Source organism: Balaenoptera acutorostrata, chromosome 4 (genome assembly GCF_949987535.1).
Source record: "Balaenoptera acutorostrata chromosome 4, mBalAcu1.1, whole genome shotgun sequence".
In the NCBI taxonomy this organism is placed as follows: domain Eukaryota; kingdom Metazoa; phylum Chordata; class Mammalia; order Artiodactyla; family Balaenopteridae; genus Balaenoptera; species Balaenoptera acutorostrata.
The window spans coordinates 90,533,373-90,546,135 of record NC_080067.1 but is presented as its reverse complement, the minus strand read 5'-3'; the positions used below and the strand labels follow the sequence as shown (position 1 = coordinate 90,546,135).

The 12,763-nt window shown below is 41.1% G+C and overlaps 1 protein-coding gene across 5 annotated transcripts in view; it reads right to left on the bottom strand.

The window, feature by feature from the left end:
• Positions 1–12,763, bottom strand: part of ZBTB20 (zinc finger and BTB domain containing 20) — an 808,814-nt gene that overhangs the window by 68,032 nt on the left and 728,019 nt on the right. For all 5 annotated transcript variants that reach the window (XM_057544981.1, XM_007181901.3, XM_057544982.1 and 2 more), the window contains one exon: positions 1,609–1,709. The gene's annotated coding sequence lies outside the window, so the exon portion shown is untranslated. The remainder of the gene's footprint in view (positions 1–1,608; positions 1,710–12,763) is intronic.

Below are 12,763 nucleotides of genomic sequence, written 5' to 3'. Positions count from 1 at the left end.
AGGCTCCCTTGTGGGCTTCCTGGAGATTTTTAGGAAATCTTAGCTCCTGATTTCTAGGTCTGGTTATGGGTTCTCTGCAGTACAGGAAGGTAGGAGTGGCAAAGACTCTCTTCCCTCCCAAAGGATAAACCAGGCTGAAACTTTGGAAACAGGCTGCATCCTGTGTGCCTGTGATACTTGCACCAGCAATAATTACTCTGTGATGAAGAAAAACTCAGAAAACTGTCCAGATGTGGGGATTTCTAACGCATTCTTTCGCTTGAACTTAAGGACGAATGAAGGTGCTTACACAAGCAAGTTCCTTGTATGGGTATGGAATGAGGACACTCTATTTTTGACCTTTTATCATGTCTTTAGTCCCCAGTCCCTCGAGCCCGTTAGTACTGTAGATCAGTCTGATGGTTCCCACCTCCAACCTGGCCAGGCAGGCCTGCCTATTGCCTTCATATTCGTCACCACCAATTACAATTCAGGTGACTGACAGCATTAAAGGTAAAATGCAAAGCAAAATAAAACAACACAAAGCTCTGACTTCATCCCTTTGGGTTTGATTTATGCCAGAATAGCTAAAGACATAGAAAATATGAATGTGAAAATCCTACCTGAAGCCTGAGAGGGATGTTAGTCTCCCAGGTTTGGCGTTTTCCAGTAACAGAGATGTCTGTAAAACACCATCCCGTTACCTGCCTCACACCATATAGGAAAATGTGTAAATATAACAACCAGAATGAGTTTTTGTTCTAAAATGTATAATTATTTTGCATGCATAGCCTCTAAGTAATTTAAATTTCTGGCTTTTCTAGTAAAAGAGAGCATATATTCATCTGTTACTTCTAGCAATGATCAATGAATACTTGAGCATATATTCATCTGTTACTTCTAGCAATGATCAATGAATGAATGATCACTCTTTCATCAGTATTTTTCTGTAGGCCTCATAGCTCCTACCCCAACTTATTTCTGCAACTTGACTTGCATGGGTTGTACTTCTCCTATGTAAATGTCTGACGTGGAGGGAACTAAATCAAGTACTCAGAGCTATGCATCCAGAGGGCAGAGCTGACCTGGGCACAATGGTTTAGAGATATGGCTGAAGAAGCCCGCAGCTGCAAGGGTGGGTGTTGGCCCCCTTGAGTAACAAGGAGACCACAGCACGGGACACAGAGATGCAGCTACATCACAGGTGGACACAGGCACGGAAAGCTGGCTCACGGATGTGTCCAGGGTGGCATGAAATGACAAGCTGCAGTGAGATTCAACAGAGTGGCAAAGAAGGGGGATGAGAAGCAAACAGATAGGGCTGGAGCTGCCACCGCTTCAGGCAGAGGCGAGATGACCAAGCAGAACAGCACCGGTCCCTGCAAGGTGTGCTCAGATGCAGCTCAGCGCAGCCCCCCAGCGAGGCGGGCGCGATGCTACCAGGGTGCGCACTGCAGGCTGGAAGCGGAGAACCAGTGCAGGCACTTCAGGACGGAGTCTGGTCACCTTGCCGCATCCAAGAGATGAAGCCATCTAAAATTTCATCTGCTCTTACAATTGTGTGAGTTTTTAAAAAAAATTAAACAAAGTGAACTAAGAAGCCTTTCATTGCAGGCATAATGTACTCACAGTAGTTTTCAAATAAATGGTGTCACTCTTCAGGTAAATCACTCCAAGGCTTGGGCCTAGTGCAGATGTTCATTGGGGCAGGGAACAGAGAGCGGCTGCATCTGGATCAGACAAGGAACAAACAAAGATAACGCTGTTAAATGAAGAGGTGACGGTGATCACTCATTCTACAGAGCCAGAACCGTGGGACTTGGTTGAGAGTCGGGTCCTGCACTTTGCACCAGAGAACACTGAGTCAGGGGAGGGAGGTGGAGAGGGTGTTGCCCAGGCCCCATTTTCAGTGTTTCCACCTGACTGCCTGTCTGGTGTGAAGCTGTCAACAGCACCCGCCAGTGCGGAGCTGACGGTGTGATCCTGAGTTGGAGTTGAGGTGGAGGGTAAGGGTAGGGGAAGCCTGGCCACAGCGGACTCTTCTTCCCGTGTTCATTCCACCGCAACCTCTCTCTCACTGTTGCTCTGAGATTCTTGCCTATCTTAAAAACGCCCACTGACCTGGCCATGTTTCTGAGCTCTTGCCTTCTCTCCACCCTTCACTACAGCCTCTGTTTTCTGCCATATCCTCTAACCCCGAGGAGTTCAGCCTCAGGGGCTACAGAATGGACCCTTGTCTATCTCAGAGCCTCAGGCCCAGAGGTCTTTTCCCAGGACTTTCCCCTTTGGCCACACTGCGCCCTGATGACCACTTTATTCCGGAAACTCTCCTCCCTTCTCATTGGGACGCTGTATCATCCTGACTTCCCGCTCTCAGTTCTCTTCTGCCTCTTTCACTGGCCTGCCTTCTCTCTCCTGTTTCCTAAATGCAGACAGGCCTCAAGATTCTCTCTCTCCTCAAGCTTTGCCTACACAGCCACCCTCCATGGCCTCAACAGTCACTTCTCCATAGAGAAGACCCACATGGCTATCTTTAGTTCTCGCTTGTCTACAGAGCTCCAGACCCGCATTCTAAATAACTGCTGCTTATTGGTTCGTTGATTCATTTGCTTGTTTGTTCATTCATTCATTGTTTACATAGACTCTATTAGGCACCTAGAAAAGACGAATAAGATGGAGCCTCTAACTATGAGAAGCTCACATCTCCATCATACACTGCACAGGCACTACTAATTCAGAAAGTTTCCAGCAGAATTCATTGCCTTTCCCTCAAAATATGTTCCTTCTCCAGCCTTCCCATTTCCTGCTACTGGTACCATCTTCGTCCAGTTACTTGTGCCTACAATTGAGGAGTCTTCTTTAGTTCCTCCTTTTCTTTCATTTCCCATATCCAATCAGCTGCCAACTCCTGTGGTTTTTACTCAGGCTGTGAATCAATACTCACTTTTTATCCCAACACCTATTTATCGTTTTATCACATGTTGCCTGGACTTCTGTGAGTGCCTCCTAACCGGCTTCCCTTCCCCCAGATCCTCTGTACCTCTAGTCCATCCTTCACAACAACACTACATTTACTGTTCTAAAGCACCATTCTAAACACATTACTCCTTTGCTCTTTGCTTACTGGATTAAATGCAAACTTCTCAGCTTGGCATTCTAGCCTCCTACAATATAGCCCCAATCTAATTTCTTACTCTTTTTTTCTACAGTGCATTCTACACTGCAGAAGTCCCACTTGTTCTCACCATGGTCATGGTCTTTCCTCCCCTTTCCCAGTGTCTACATAGAGCTTCTTTAGGGGTCATCCAAACACCACCTCGCTTATGAGATATTTTCCAAAGGAAAGTGCCCTTCTCAAATCCTTAAGCACTTTTTGCACCACTCCCTTCCCACGTTCTATGGACTCTAATAATTATTTGTGTAATTTGTCTCCCCCCCCCTTAAGCTTCTTGAAGGCAGAGGCCATTTTTACTTTATGTACTTTTTACTTTGTACCCATAGTGTGCAATGCCTTGCACACAGGTTAGTGCTCAGCTGATGTCTGCTGATTCAGACCCCAAATAGCCAAAGCAATTTTGAGAAAGAAAAATGGAGCTGGAGGAGTCAGGCTCCCTGACTTCAGACTATACTACAAAGCTATAGTCATCAAAACAGTACAGTAATGGCATAAAAATAGAAATATAGGTCAATAGAACAGGATAGAAAGCCCAGAAATAAACTCACATGCCTATGGTCAAGTAATCTATGATAAAGGAGGCAAGACTGTACAATAGGGGAAAGATAGTCTCTTCAATAAATGGTGCTGGGAAAACTGGACAGCTACATGTAAAAAAAATGAAATTAGAACATTCTTTAATAACATACACAAAAATAAGCTCAAAATGGATTAAAGACCTAAATGTGAGACCGGACACTGTAGAACTCTTAGAGGAAAACATAGGCAGAACATTCTCTGACATAAATCGCAGCAATATCTTTTTTTGATCCATCTCCCAGAGTAATGGAAATAAAAACAAAAATAAACAAATGGGACCTAATTAAACTCAAAAGCTTCTGCACAGCAAAGGAAACCCCCCTGAAAAATGAGAGGTTGGGGTAGATGAGCTTTAAGGTCTTTCCATAAATAAAACAAAAACACAACCTGCAGATTGGGAGAAAATATTTGCAAATGATGTGACTGACAAGGGATTAGTCCCTAAAATTTACAAACAGCACATGAGGCTTAATATCATCAAAACAAACAACCCAATCAAAAAAATGGGCAGAAGACCTAAACAGACATTTCTCCAAAGGAGACATACAGATGGCCCAGAGGCACCTGAAAAGACGTTCAACATCACTAATTATTAGAGAAATGCAAATCAAAACTACCATGAGATATCACCTCACACCAGTCAAAATGACTATCACCAAAAAATCCACAAACAATAAATTCTGGAGAGGGTGTGGAGCGAAGGGAACCCTCCTACACTGTTGGTGGGAATGTAAATTGGTACAGCCACTATAGAGAACAGTATGGAGGTTCCTTAAAAAACTAAAAATAGAGCTACCATATGATCTAGCAATCCCACTCCTGGGCATATATCCAGAGAAAAACATGGTCCGAAGGGATACAGTTCATTGCAGCACTGTTTACAGTAGCCAAGACATGGAAGCAACCTAAACATCCATCAACAGAGGAATGGATAAAGAAGATGTGGTACAATGGAATACTACTCAGCCATTAAAAGGAATGAAATAATGTCATTTGCAGCAACACGGATGGACCTAGAGACTGTCATACTGAGTGAAGTAAGTCAGACAGAGAAAGAGAAATGTATGATATTGCTTGTATGTGGAATCTGAAAAGAAATGATACAAATGAACTTATTTACAAAACAGACTTAGAGAACTAACTTATGGTTACCAGGGGAGAAGGGTGTGGGGGGAGGGATAGTTAGGGAGTTTGGGATTGACATGTACACACTGCTATATTTAAAACAGAGAACCAACAAGGACCTACTGTACAGCACAGGAAACTCTGCTCAATGTTATGTAACAACTTAAATGGGAAAAGAATTTGAAAAAGAATAGATACATGTATATGTATAACTGAATCACTTTCCTGTACACCTGAAACTTTCACAACATTGTTAATAAACTACACTCCAATATAAAGTAAAAAGTTAAAAAAGTTCTAAAATAAAAAGGTTATTAAAGAAAATAAAAGCAATAAAGATGCTTGCTTAGAGTCATGGAAGCTGAGATTGAACTGGAAAGACCTTAAAGCTCATCTACTCCAATCCCTCATTTTTCAGATGAGGAGATCAAGGGAACTGACTTGCTCAAGGCTACACCCTTACTAGCAGCTGAGCAATGACAATTGATAGAAAAGGTCACAAATCTCTGAATATCTACCGGTGTTGCTTGGCACCAATAGACCCAGCAGACCATCAGCAGTGACCAGACCAGAGAGAGTGAGGGGTTGGGTGCATAGCCTGCAAGGATACACTGGGTTCCACAAAAAGAAAAACTTTGTTTCACTTATTCACTTCAATAAATCAAACTAATAAATGTCCTTTTATAGTTAACTGATGTTTAAAAAATGAGGATGGATTTAAAGAACAAGGAAGCAAACCTTTTTAACATTACCAGCAGAAACAATTGTGACAATACTGCAAATACCACTGGGGTGATTCAACTCAGGGTGAAAAAGCAGAATGAAGAAATTTCTCACGCTTTGGAAAAGCAGTGGGTTCAGCTGAAATTCTTGGGGAGAACATGCTGCGGTAATTCTATGGTTAAATTCATCTTATAGAAACATAGGCTATTGGCAATCTTGCTATTATGCCACACCAATAAATCTTTTTCCACCTCGCTTTGCCCAGTATTTATCCTATAGGCTTGTTTAAATTTTTACTTATTTTCCTTTCATTATATCACCAATCTACTCATAGAAAAGGATAGATGACTGCTCCCAGGTCTGTTCTAATTTTCGTCCCTTGTTCTTCTCTTGTGGTAGACGAAACATTAATTGTTTAATCTCCTCTCTATCCTCATTCTCAAACAGAATCATTTTCTTTCTCCTGAAGATGTAATGCCCAACAAAACACATTGTGGGGGTAACAGTGTTTACCTAGGTGAGGAAAACAGACTTTTCCAGGGGATCTCAGTAGATTTTACTTGTCCAGAAAAGCTCAGCTCTTAAATGCTAGCCTCCGGCCCTACAAGAGTTCACCTGTCTCCCCCAGGTGAGCACCTTACTCACTGTTACTCACCGGAGGAGAAACGTGGTGCTGGTCATTATATTCTCTTTGGCCAGTGTGGTGGAGCCATGCTATGCATTGAGAGATCCATTAAATAGTAACACCCACGTAAACAGCAAATTGGGCTCAAGAGTTCTCATAGTTCTTACTAAACCATCACATGGCTGGACAGTTATCAACCCTTCACCAGACAGAGCTTCCTTCTCTTTTCTTCCCTTGGCAACTACATGAAAATGATAAGGGAAATCACTGGTCGATATGTCCAGTACACTGCAGTGAAAAATCACCTGGAAGCATACACACCCATTGTGTAATTACATAAGTGTACATTTTAAGTATGTCTAACATTAGATTTAAATTGTGCATTTTATAATTAAATGGAGACATAATCTTTCTGTCCTTTAATCACACTCCTCTTTCACAGCTCCACATTTTCTTGCTATGATTTTCCTTTCACTTTTGGGTAAATTGTCACCTCTCTCCTTCTTCTTATTTCCCTCTTGCTTTAGCACACACCCGAGGGTTTTTAATTAGAACTATTGCATGGTGTGTCATATTTCATTACTTAAAGAGTAGTTATACTCTAAAAAAGACTCAGTGAAAATGACTTTATGAGGTTTCATATTTATCCGTTTTCAATGGCGTCCATATCCAGTGCACTCAGTTTTTAAGTCAAAAGGTAAAAGGCTGCTGGGGTCATACATTTTTCCCAGAATCTGGAAATCCAGCTATTCTCTCTGCCACTTACATCATCACTGTAATAAAGAATCTGCCCTGGGAGCCCAGCTGGCAAGGTTCTGAATGGTGCCAGAGGCAGAAGAGACAGTGGGTCATTTCCATTCCAGACTGCTGTATTGTTGACAGCTCTGCAGCTCTGTCTCGGAAGCCCTTAGAGAGCAGAGCTCTTATGTAACACACTGCCACAGATTGCTGTGAGGAGCTTTCTGCAGAGATCTCATTTCAGTATGGCCATTCCCCTTCTTTGGAAGTCACACCAAATCATTCTAAAACGACAGATGGGGCTTCTCTGACAAAGGCTTACAAAAAAGATAATAGTAACAATAATTTGTTAGATGTCTAAATGTTGTTAGGGACTGCATGAGGAATTTTTACGTGTAAGTTCATTCTTAGTTAATCCTCACAGCAATGTCGTGCTGTAGGTGTTAGTATACCCATTTTACAGATGTGCAAAAGTGAGACTCAGAGTGCTTAATGAACCACTCCAAGATTAGAAAGCTGTGGATACTGAGGCCAGAATTCAAACCCAGATCTTTCTGACTCTAAATCTGTGCTTTTTTCACTACACAACAACTGCTCCAACAAAGCATGGACACATTTCTAGTTCCCACTGTGATTTCAGCACAAGAAAGAGGTTTATGTTATTTCCATAATGGTTCAGAGTCACTGAAAGAACTGGGAGTACAGACCTCAGGTGAAGGAACTCTTTCAGAAACTATCAATAAGTATAACTCCTTCCTAGCTCCTTTCTAGTTGAAGATGAGGATGCCTTGTACTGGTTTTCTCAAACTCTAATGAACAAATGAATCACCCAAGATTTCTGATTCAGCGTGCCTGGGGATGGAGTCTGCGATTCTACATTTCTAACAAGCTCCCAGGTGATGCTGATGACACTGATCTGGTACCACAGGTCCTATGTCTGACACTCACCTTCCTACTGAGGGTTGTTTTCAAAGGAGCAGTTTGCGCTGAAAAATTTGGCTAACAGCTCACACGGCATGCCTGACTTCTGATTCTGGGCCAGTTTGTCAGGTCATCGGGCATTAGACATAATTCAAGGAGTTTCTGGCACAGAGCACATCGTGAAAAAAAATCATTTCTAGATCCCACAACTGGAAATTAAAATGATCATGTCTCTAACATATGAAGTTCCTATTTTTTTACATTATTGTTATTTTTAACAATAGTATCTGGTAATAATTCAAATAACACCTTTCCTCTGAGAAATTCAATGAGCTTTACAATAACCTTAACTGTCTAACAGCGATTCCCAGGTGTAGAGAAAGCGGTCTCAAAGATCACAGTAAATTTAAAATTGTTCCACTTCCCTCCTTTCTTCGCCCCCAAATGTAGTGATGAATTAGTGGTGAGGGGTTACTAATTGGCAAAGACCCACTAGCTCATAATCTGAGGCACAGGAAATTTTGTAAAGCAAGGATAAATGCAAGAAATAATCAACAGAGAGATGGTTGTGAGTGCAGAGAATGTTGGTGAAAGAGAAAAGGAGAGCGTTAAAAAGAAGTAAGAGTAAGGAAAGAAAGAGCAAAATCATAGAACTAGCTGCATGACCTTGGATGAGTCATTTAACCGCTAGGTGGCTCAGCTTTTTCATCTGTAAGAAAAGGAGGTGAATTTTATGATTTTAAAAGTCCTTTAAAACTCTAATAGTCCCCTGAGAAGAAAGATGTGGGAATTAAGTAGCTCATCAACCTGTTAAACCACTAAACCTGTTAAAGAAATCTGTTTGACTTTTAACTTTTTAACTAATTACCTGAAACGAATTCCCAAGTCTATATTACCAACCCACCTCCTTGGAAACTGATGAGAAAACCATTTAATGAATAAGGCACCAATCATGGCCAGAAAAACTAACCAGGAACCCCATCTTCAGCTTTTTGATGCTACAAGAAATGTTTTACTTAGACAATTTTTAGCTCCTTAATTAACCACTAGTTAATACCCATGTCCAGAAGAAGTACCTCTGGTGGCCTGAGGACCCCTGGGATAGCCCTGCCAATAGAAGGTCCCACTCACTGTTTGTCCCTTTAAATCTATGTTAATTTTCTCTACAGGGATCTTGATTACTCTTTGACAATTCATAAACTCTGTTAATAAGAGTTGCACATCCCAGGAGCCTTAGTGTTGTCAGGTACAGTTGATTTTTGTTTTTAAAATAAGAGATCTTTGGGACCAGGTGAGAGATAGATACATAGATATATAGATATAGATATATACATACACACATACATATGCATATATACACATATATACGTGTTTATACATATGATGATACTTTTTCTGTTTTTAATGAATACCTGGTGATGGAAACCCCTTCTCTAAGTCATTTGATACTGGAATCTTCCGGTCCAAAAAGGCTGCCGCAGAACCTGGTCGTAAGGTCACTTTAAACTCCGTAATGAGGATTCCAACATGAGAACAATTTAGGGTGCAGCATGTTATTTGGTGTTATATCAGAGTTATCTATACTTTGCCCCTTGCACTGAGCATGTTTTCTGGACTAATCATTACATTTGTGGCTAAATGGAGAAACATCAAAATGGCATTAGCCAGAAGAACACATTGCCACTGTCTCCAAAGTGAAAATCACTTCCCTCTTCCTGCTTTCATCACCTCCATAGTAATCTGGCTACCCGTATTAAATGCTTACTGTGCAGCAAGTCTTGTGCTTGGCACTTTTTATACATTATTTAACTTTATCTCTTACACTCACTCTTCAGAGATGGGAATTATATTCTGATTTTATAGATGAGGAAGCTGATGTTTAGGAAAGGTGAAGTTTTTTTTTGCCATAGATCACGAAGCTAGAGGGTAACAAAGCAGGGCTCTAGGGCCAGGTTTTAACCACAATGCTTTGGGGCTTAACCTACACCAAGCTGTGATCACTAAACAACTGATCTCCTGCCTTCATTCCACTGCGGTTTATTTGAGGTCCTCGTCATAGGCTTATGGTATTAGATTCTCCATCATGGTCCACTAATGCCTTCTTCAATCTTTTTTTAAACTTTTCCAAAACCTTCTATGCTTGATTTATGTTTTCCTTCCCCACTTTCATTAATATGTCAACCTAAAACCCATTACCATTTTTTTCGACAGACCTTTATCATCATCTTTTTCAGCTACTTCTTAGCCCTCATTCTCATTCCAAATTACTCTTTTGAGGCCTCACATTTGACCTCAAGTGTTCCAACCCCAGCTTGAGACTTCCCCTTCCTTAATGCCTAAGGAACCTACTCGTTTCACCTGGTCCATTAGTAGGCTCCTGCCGGCTTCACCGGATGTCTTTGTCCAGTCTGACCTTACCCCATGATCAACCATTTCAACACTATTCTCAGCAACTCTCCAGATTTCCTTGCTCCCCTGGCCTTCTATGTACAGGGCCTCTTCTTATGTTATTCAGTTATGAATCCGTATCACCACTCACCATTCCCTCCCACTCTCAGTACGAAACCCTGCGCATGCATGCCATCTGTACCCTTACTCCTGCTCAGTGTTGTTTCTGAGTACAAGCCTACAGTAGTTTTTCTTCATACGTTTTACTTTATCAAGTCTCATTCTTCATTCTCTTTTTCAGTTGATGACCTTGCCTCCTACATTAATAAGAGGATCTAGAGCATCCAGTGTGGTAAGCTCACTGACTCTCATCTCCTTCTCCAATATCTCTGAAATCTTATCATTTGTTTCCTCAAGATATAGCTTTACCTTTTTTTACATTCTCCTCCTGTCTTGGAGTTTATCCTCTCTACTTCTGATCTCTATCCTTCCCTTTGGTTCCATCAGTGATATCTTTTTTTTTGTCTGTACTTGAAGACAGAAAAAAATAGTAGTACTATTAGTACTTCATAATAGTACTAAATTAATCATTATAGTATAGTGTTTTGCCCTGTCATCTACTCCTGCCCTTCAAAATCTTTCCAGCTGGTATATCTCAAAGTGAGTTTTATAGAACACTAGAACTTCAAGATGAACCTCAAAAAAAGTTCATTGGTCAAACAAATACAGGAAACACAGAATACGATATGTCTCTCTTACAAACTCATAATGCCCATAAGGATATTAAAGGTGTTGAAGACTCCAGCATTGTCCAAACTTACTGGATTACAGAACCATCCCCCACTCCCCCATCTTTCTACCGGCACATTTATTAACTTCAGAATATGCTTAGAGAAGATGCTTTAATGGATTTCCCCTGGCTCTAAACTCTTTAGCTTGGGTATGTTAGTTCACTGAATCTGTATCAAATAAGCCCTCTCAGATTTCCTTTCCATCAATACTCCATTTGGTCTAAACTGGTTAACTTACAGAATGTCAGAAAGACTAAGCACGTTCGTATCTCTGAGCCTCTGAACATACCATTTTGGCTGCTTGGAAGGCCTCTATGACCTTTTTGTTATCTAGGCCTTTCCTTTCTTTCAAGGCCTGTATCAATCATGTATCTGTTATGAAAACTGTCTCAGCCCATGCTGACCTCTGCTACTCATTTAACACTTAGATAAATGGTTGTAGTTTAACCCCTGTGTCCTCTATCACTGGTAAGAATGTAAATTCTCTAGGACATAGACCTTGGTTTACACATTATAAAAACTCCAGCACCTAGGGTGGCCCTTTGTGCAATACTAGGGGGTTATAATCATATTATTAGAGGCCGTGAACAGAAATAGTTAACACTGGGGCATGTTAGGTCAAAACTTGATTTCTGTAGCTATGGGGACAGTTTAATATGCTAAAGGCCCAGGTGAATGTACCACCACCTTGTGGGGAAGAAACACCATCCATTATTACCATCATCACCTCCACAAATGGTAACATGTATGCTTTGGGGAGATGAAGGCTAGATCTAGAAGAGCAAAGGCAGCTCTGTTCTTAGGTGAAGATGAGACTTTGCATTAGTTGACTCCAAATGGAGAGAAGACTAAAATAATCTGGGACCATCAGAGGACCCATGAAAGGAACCAGTGGCACAAATGCCTCTCTACCAATGAGGAAATCATCATTCATGATCATTAAATCGTGGTACCTGGCTGATAAAGAAAAGCCTCTTTTCCTGCACAAGGAAGTCGGTCTTGTGCGAGGATCCACTACTTATCACCATGCCTGGGACACAGAATATGCCATTCTGTAGGGTAGCAACCACCTGCAGGATGTCAAAGGACTGAACGTGCTCCTGCCTCCCAGGCACCTTCCAGCCTCTATCTCTTTGGGTCGATCTGGAGACACGTTGCATTGACGAAGTTAAGACAGCTTGGCTGCTAGCACAACATGTTACCCCCAAACAGTGAATTCCATCATTCCCATAAAGCTCTTTTTCTGCCATACCACATAGACCACTGAGCAGATTTGAAGTCTCAGGCGAGTGTGCAATAACCAGATATTGAGGGGCTTTGGGTTTTTCAGATTAGATGTATTCTGAAGTTAGGACTTAATGGATTCCCTAATAGTGAGTTTGTAGTGAGGCTAGGACTAAAAATTTGGTCTCTTGATGCCCAGTCAGGGAGTTTGATTATGAGAGAAACAGACTATAGCTTTCTTCCTTAAAACTGCAGCAACATATGATTTTTCACATTTTGGTAGAGGAGAAAATGAATTTCATTAAAGTATAGTTTGTGAAGTATTTTGCTATTTTCCTGGATAAAAAGTGGTATACAAACCAAAGATTTAATTGAAAACTATTTATAAGTTAAAATGTTTACTTAGGCTTACTTCAAAATAGGTATATATTGTATTATATAATGTATGAAAATAGTAGGATAATGGTAAAAATGCTATAATAGGAAATTCTGTGT